The sequence below is a fragment of the Aegilops tauschii genome, unplaced genomic scaffold (genome assembly GCF_002575655.3).
Source record: "Aegilops tauschii subsp. strangulata cultivar AL8/78 unplaced genomic scaffold, Aet v6.0 Super-Scaffold_295, whole genome shotgun sequence".
Classification (NCBI taxonomy): Eukaryota; Viridiplantae; Streptophyta; class Magnoliopsida; order Poales; family Poaceae; genus Aegilops; species Aegilops tauschii.
In genome coordinates this window covers 239,974-246,232 of record NW_027332467.1, presented here as the reverse complement: position 1 = coordinate 246,232, position 6,259 = coordinate 239,974, and the positions used below count along the sequence as shown (strand labels likewise).

At 48.4% G+C, this 6,259-nt stretch overlaps 1 long non-coding RNA gene across 1 annotated transcript; it reads left to right on the top strand.

The window, feature by feature from the left end:
* The first annotated feature begins 1,607 nt into the window (after positions 1-1,607).
* On the top strand, positions 1,608-4,893 carry LOC141028212 (uncharacterized). Its single transcript, XR_012190468.1, has 3 exons — positions 1,608-1,997; positions 3,236-3,307; positions 4,601-4,893. It is a non-coding gene; the product is annotated as an uncharacterized lncRNA (long non-coding RNA).
* The last annotated feature ends 1,366 nt before the right edge of the window (positions 4,894-6,259 follow it).

Here is a 6,259-nt window from a genome sequence, read left to right as displayed (position 1 = left end):
GCAGTCCCACGGATCGATGACGTGGCATGGCACACGGATCGATGATGTGGCAGAGGGGCCTATGCCGATGGCTATGCCGTAGGCATACCTTTGCCATAGATAGTATAAAGCAAAATTAAAAATAAAACTAAATAAACATATGCCGACGGCAAGCCCGTCGGCATAGCTGCGCACACGGATCGATGACGTGGCAGAGGGGCATGGGCCAGGTCTATGCCGACGGCTATCCCGTAGGCATACCTCTGCCATAGATATGCCGACGGCCGCCGTTACCTCCCGTCGGCGTAGTTTCAACGCCGTCAAACGGTCAGCGCTGACCGGGTAGGTGGGTCCGGGCTATGCCGACGGCCGCGCCTATGCCAACGGGCCCCGTAGGCGTATCTCGAGCGGTCCCGACGGCCTCGTCTATGCCGACGGCCCCGTCGGCATAGATGGATGTATGCCGATGGCTTTTCTATGCCTACGGCCTGTCCTTGGCCGTCTGCATAGGTCCATCTATGCCGACGGGGGTCGTCGGCATAGATGAGGCCGTCGGCGCAAGCAGTTATTCTGGTAGTGACTTCTCGCTACTCTTGTTAGTTCTTTTTTATCTCTGGCACCGCTGGCGAAAGTACAATCTTTGCTAGACAAGTTTTTGGTTGGAGCGAAGTATTCGTGTTTTTTCCCCCTCAAAGACACCTAGTAGTGGTTTTTTTTACCCCGAATCATTGATTCATGGCATGCCTGAAAAACCTGGGTGTCAATGTTTGCAATTACACTCTCCATGAGCGGAACGCAGGGACATCGCTGGAGGCATCCACCTCAAAATCACTTTTTCACTGTGCCGAACGGCCGAAGCAATAGAAAAAATCGAGCCAGCCGTCTATCCTACCCTCCTAGTCCGGAGGGCCTCATCATCCTTTCCCACAAAGGCAACCATCGAGCGCAGAGCCGACGAAGGAGCAGCGCCGGCAATGGTACAGAGTGCTCGTTGCTGATTGTGGGTGCTCTAAGGCCACCTGTGGGAAGGAAACCCTCGTCTTCCAGTATGGCCTCAGTGTGACGCCCGGATAATTAAGCTACAGTAATCTCTTCTAACGATGCCACGTCACCATGATTACTGTTATTAATCTCGCGATGATTCAATCCCGTTCGGATTCAAAATTCAAATTCAACTTAAGCAATAAAAGTTTTGAAACGTTAAAACTGAAATGTTCGGATTGAGACAAATAATCCATACTAAACATTGGTGGTGAAACCACACCATCATAAAGTATTTAAATGCTCTAAAATAAATAAAACTCTTGCTAAAACAAATATTTAAATACCTTTTAAATAATAAAAAGGTATCAAGTATTTACACGGCTCCAAACTTCTTGAGGTAGTGGGATATATTATAACCATATTTTAGGACTTTGTTTTGTATTTTATAAAAATTATAAATAGGTGTAACTAAATAAAACAGAAAAGGAAATATATAAAAGGAAAAGGAAAGTACGATATAGAAAACAAGACAGAAAAACAAAAAGACCTTCTCCTCCCCTGGGCCTTGGCCCACTAGGCCACCAGGCCAGCCCACCTCGCCCCTGCTTCCCCGCTCCCCTGTTCACGGGAGGGCGTCGCCGCGCCGATGCCTGCCACGGCACCGGCCATCGCCGTGGCGGCCATCCGGCGGCCCTCCCCGGCGACCCCTCGCCTATAAGACCGGCGCCCTCTTCACACGGCGCCTGGAACCCTAATCCCCATTCGCCCCTCTCCCTCTCGCACGAGCTGCCGCCCATGCGTTGCCGTCATCGCGTCTTCATCGTCACCGCGCACCGAGGCCTCCCTGAGCTTCACGACGATGTCCAAGAGCACCGCCTCCCTCCTCTACTTCGACTACATCTAAGGGATCGAGCTGGGCGCCTCTTCTTCGTCGGGATCGAACGCCTCTTCCTCTTCGGCCACCGACGCCTCTCCGTCAAATACACTACGGCTGCTGCTCCTAAACTCCCAACGGGCCCTCGTGCGCCTACTAGGTGAGCCCCGCCGTGGTTTCCCCTTTGTCTGATGCTCAATCTGCTGCTATTGCTTGCTGTTGCCGGTGGTGTTACTCCGGTCGTCGCGTTTACCTCGTCTCATCGCGCCCCGCCTTGTTCCTGGCCGGAACCGCCGTCGCGCGCCTGCTCACCCGCGTCCCTACTGGCCGCTGCGCCCGTGAGCCCCCTGCTCGCGCCCACGCGCCCCAGGCTGCGCCCGGCGCCCCCATGTCCGGGCCCTCTTACGCCCGCGTCCGCGCGAGGCCTTGCTACCGCTGTTGGCCATGGAAAATGCCATGGCAGTGGTGTTGTGCAATGTGTGTGTGTGTGTAGTGTGTGCGTGCAGTGCGTGTGCGCGTTGAGTGTGGCCACGCCCACCTTCGGCCTCGCCTCCACTCGCCGTCGTCCGCGCCCGCCTGCTAGCTGCTGCATTCTGCTGCTGCTCTGCTACAGTAACATTAGCTAGCTTTGCTGTTTCTACATTGAGTAGCCCTCTAAACAGCCCCTAAACATAGACTAAAAAGTTGTTAACAGTACTAAAAAATATGGGAAGGTAGTATACTTCACAAACTCCATTTAACCCCACTGGACCAATTCCTTTCGATGCATGGATTAAAGTCTATGAAAATCGCAAAATGCTATGTTCTGTTAACAGAATAACCCAAAAACAGCTTTATTTTCATAGCTACTTTAGAGCTGTTGTTGATCAAACAAATGAACTCTTATGGATGAAAGTGTTACTAGCATGTAGATCCAAGAAAAATGCTCACAATTGATTTAAGGCACAAAATTATAGGATGTGCAGAACAATAGCTTTAGCCTCTAGAAAACAGCTAAGTGATGTTTAAAAGAACTGACGAATTCTCAGACTTGGTGAAATTTCAAGGATTTTCCGGGTATTGTTAAATCTTTAAAAATTAATATAAAATAAACCGTAGCTCCTATGGGAAAACTTTGTAGATGAAAGTTGCTCAGAACGACGAGACGAATCCGAATACGTAGCCCGTTCATCCGCCACACATCCCTAGCATAGCAAACACGCAACTTTTCCCCTCCGGTTCATTTGTCCGAAAACGTCAAACACCGGGAATACTTTCCCGGATGTGTTCCCCCTTCGCCAGTAGCACCTACTACTACGTTAGGTCACCTCTAGCACCTCGTAATGCCATGTTACACTTTATGATGCTTGATTGCTCTGTTATTTATTGTGTTCCCCCTCCGTTACTTCTTTCCGGTAGACCCCGAGACTGCCGGCGACCCCCAGTTCGACTACGGTGTTGATGACCCTTCCTTCTTGCCAGAGCAACCAGGCAAGTCCCCCCTTGATCACCAGATATCGCCTATTCTACTCTCTACTGCTTGCATTAGAGAAGTGTAGCATGTTACTACTTTCCGTTAGTCCTATTCTGCTGCATAGCATGTCCTTGCTACTACTGTTGTTATCCTTACCTACTATCCTACTGCTTAGTATAGGATGCTAGTGTTCCATCAGTGGCCCTACACTCTTGTCCGTCTGCCTTGCTATACTACTGGGCCGTGATCACTTCGGGAGGTGACCACGGGCATATGCTATATACTTGATACTGTTTCATTACTTATGATACTGTTCGGAGATGGGGGCTGAAGGGGCAGGTGGCTCCATCCCGGTAGAGGTGGGCCTGGGTTCCCGACGGCCCCCGACTGTTACTTTGTGGCGGAGCGACAGGGCAGGTTGAGACCGCCTAGGAGAGAGGTGGACCTGGCTCTGGTCGGCGTCCGCGGTTACTTCAAAATAACACGCTTAACGAGTTCTTGGTATTTGATCTGAGTCTGGCCATTTGGTCTATACGCACTAACCAACTACGCGGGAACAGTTATGGGCACTCGACGTCGTGGTATCAGCCGAAGCCTTCTTGACATCAGCAACTGAGCGGCGCGCACCGGATTGGACTGGAACGCCTGCTAGGCTAGGTCTGCTTCCGGCCGCGTTCGCAACGTGCAGGTGTGCAATGGGCGATGGGCCCAGACCCCTGCGCCATAGGATTTAGACCGGCGTGCTGACCTCTCTGTTGTGCCTAGGTGGGGTTGCGACGTGTTGATCTTCCGCGGCCGGGCATGACCCAGAAAAGTGTGTCCCGCCAAATGGGATCAAGCGTGTTGGGTTATGTGGTGCACCCCTGCAGGGAAGTTTATCTATTCGAATAGCCGTGTCCCTCGGTAAAAGGACGACCCGGAGTTGTACCTTGACCTTATGACAACTAGAACCGGATACTTAATAAAACACACCCTTCCAAGTGCCAGATACAACCCGGTGATCGCTCTCTAACAGGGCGACGAGGAGGGGATCGCCGGGTAGGATTATGCTATGCGATGCTACTTGGTGAACTTACCATCTACTCTCTTCTACATGCTGCAAGGTGGAGGTGGCCAGAAGCGTAGTCTTCGACAGGATTTGCTATCCCCCTCTTATTCTGGCATTCTGCAGTTCAGTCCACCGATATGGCCCTTTACACATATACCCATGCATATGTAGTGTAGCTCCTTGCTTGCGAGTACTTTGGATGAGTACTCACGGTTGCTCTTCTCCCTCTTTTCCCCTTTCTATACCTGGTTGTCGCAACCAGATGCTGTAGTCCAGGAGCTAGAGATCCCGAGGATGATTCTACGTGGAGTTTGGCTTCGAGGAGTAGTTAGGAGGTCCCAGGCAGGAGGCCTTGCCTTTTCGATCGTTACTACTTTTGTGCTAGCCTTCTTAAGGCAATCTTGTTTAACTTATGTCTGTACTCAGATATTGTTGCTTCCGCTGACTCGTCTATGATCGAGCACTTGTATTCGAGCCCTCGAGGCCCCTGGCTTGTATTATGATGCTTGTATGACTTATTTATGTTTTAGAGTTGTGTTGTGATATCTTCCCGTGAGTCCCTGGTCTTAATCGTACACGTTTGCGTGCATGATTAGTGTACGATTGAATCGGGGGCGTCACACTCAGCCAGGTGAGGTCCCATCCTTCCTCCTTCAAAAGTCATCTCATGCACCTTCTTGATTCCTGCAACATCACTTGCTAAGCCAAGCAATCGTAGTAGTATACTAGAAGAAAAGTACTTTCTGTGGATCTGGAAATTTTTCACCGGCTTATGACTTGACCAGGGATTGAGGCATTTACTTGGACTAGACCTTTGAATTTATCTCTGGAAGTACGCTCCAATATAAAAGAAAAGGGTACACAAACATTTCCATGTACCAATAGAATAATATATAGTAGATAGTTTATCAAAAGGGCTGCTATACTGTGTAAAATATATACCATTCTGACATCTGAGACCAACATACCGCGTAAACCTTCATCAGTTATATTCATCATTCGTCTAGGGAACTAGCCTGTTCACTAAGTATGTCCCAAAAATGAAGGCTATTCTCCTATCACTTGGATGACACAGATGCTCTAGAACATCCTAAGCCCCAGATCTCCAGCTCTATATCCCAACGAGATTTTCAACGTCCAAATCCAGGGACATGTTTGAGTAGTATTCAGTTTCTTGAAATACAGTGTTCTAGCAGTGTTTGGTGACACTCCAAGATATGTCACGGGAGAATAAGTTTGGTCACTGTAATGCTCAGCTCGAGGTATCCTCTTTTTTGTTAACTAGATGATACCCCGTGCGTTGCCACGTGATCTCTTTGTTGGCATTAAAAGTAGCATAAAAAAACTTAATAGAACCACAAATAAAAGTGAACGATGTAGCAACAAAGATAACGGTTTCTCCACAGGTAGTAGACTGGGTCTTGTGGATGTATGGCTAGAGTATAGATATCAACATTCTTTTTCTATTGTATGACCAATTCTTGATTGTCAACGGGATTTCTGTGAATTGCATTAAAGTAGTGTATCAAAGTATCAAAGCGTGGAACAATCCCTTGATACTAAGATAGACTTATTCTATGTTTTTGCCCTTTGAATTATGGGAGTTGCTTCTCAATCCCCATTGATTAAGAACAACAACCTGTTTGTCTTCATAACTTCCCATGATATAAATTCAAGCAAAAGTGGACTTTGTCTAAATCGATTAGCAAAACATGGACCAATGAATGGTGACCTAATAAATAGCAGACCGGGATTAAACATTCTCACAATCATAGCCGCTATGTAGATCAAAAGATTGATTAGATTAATGACTGTACAATTCTGAAGATATTTTTACAGAAGTGAACAGGAAATCACATCTATCGGATCGAGCCTACATCCATTGTTGCCCTTCAGGTACAATTGTTATTTTTTCATGGGA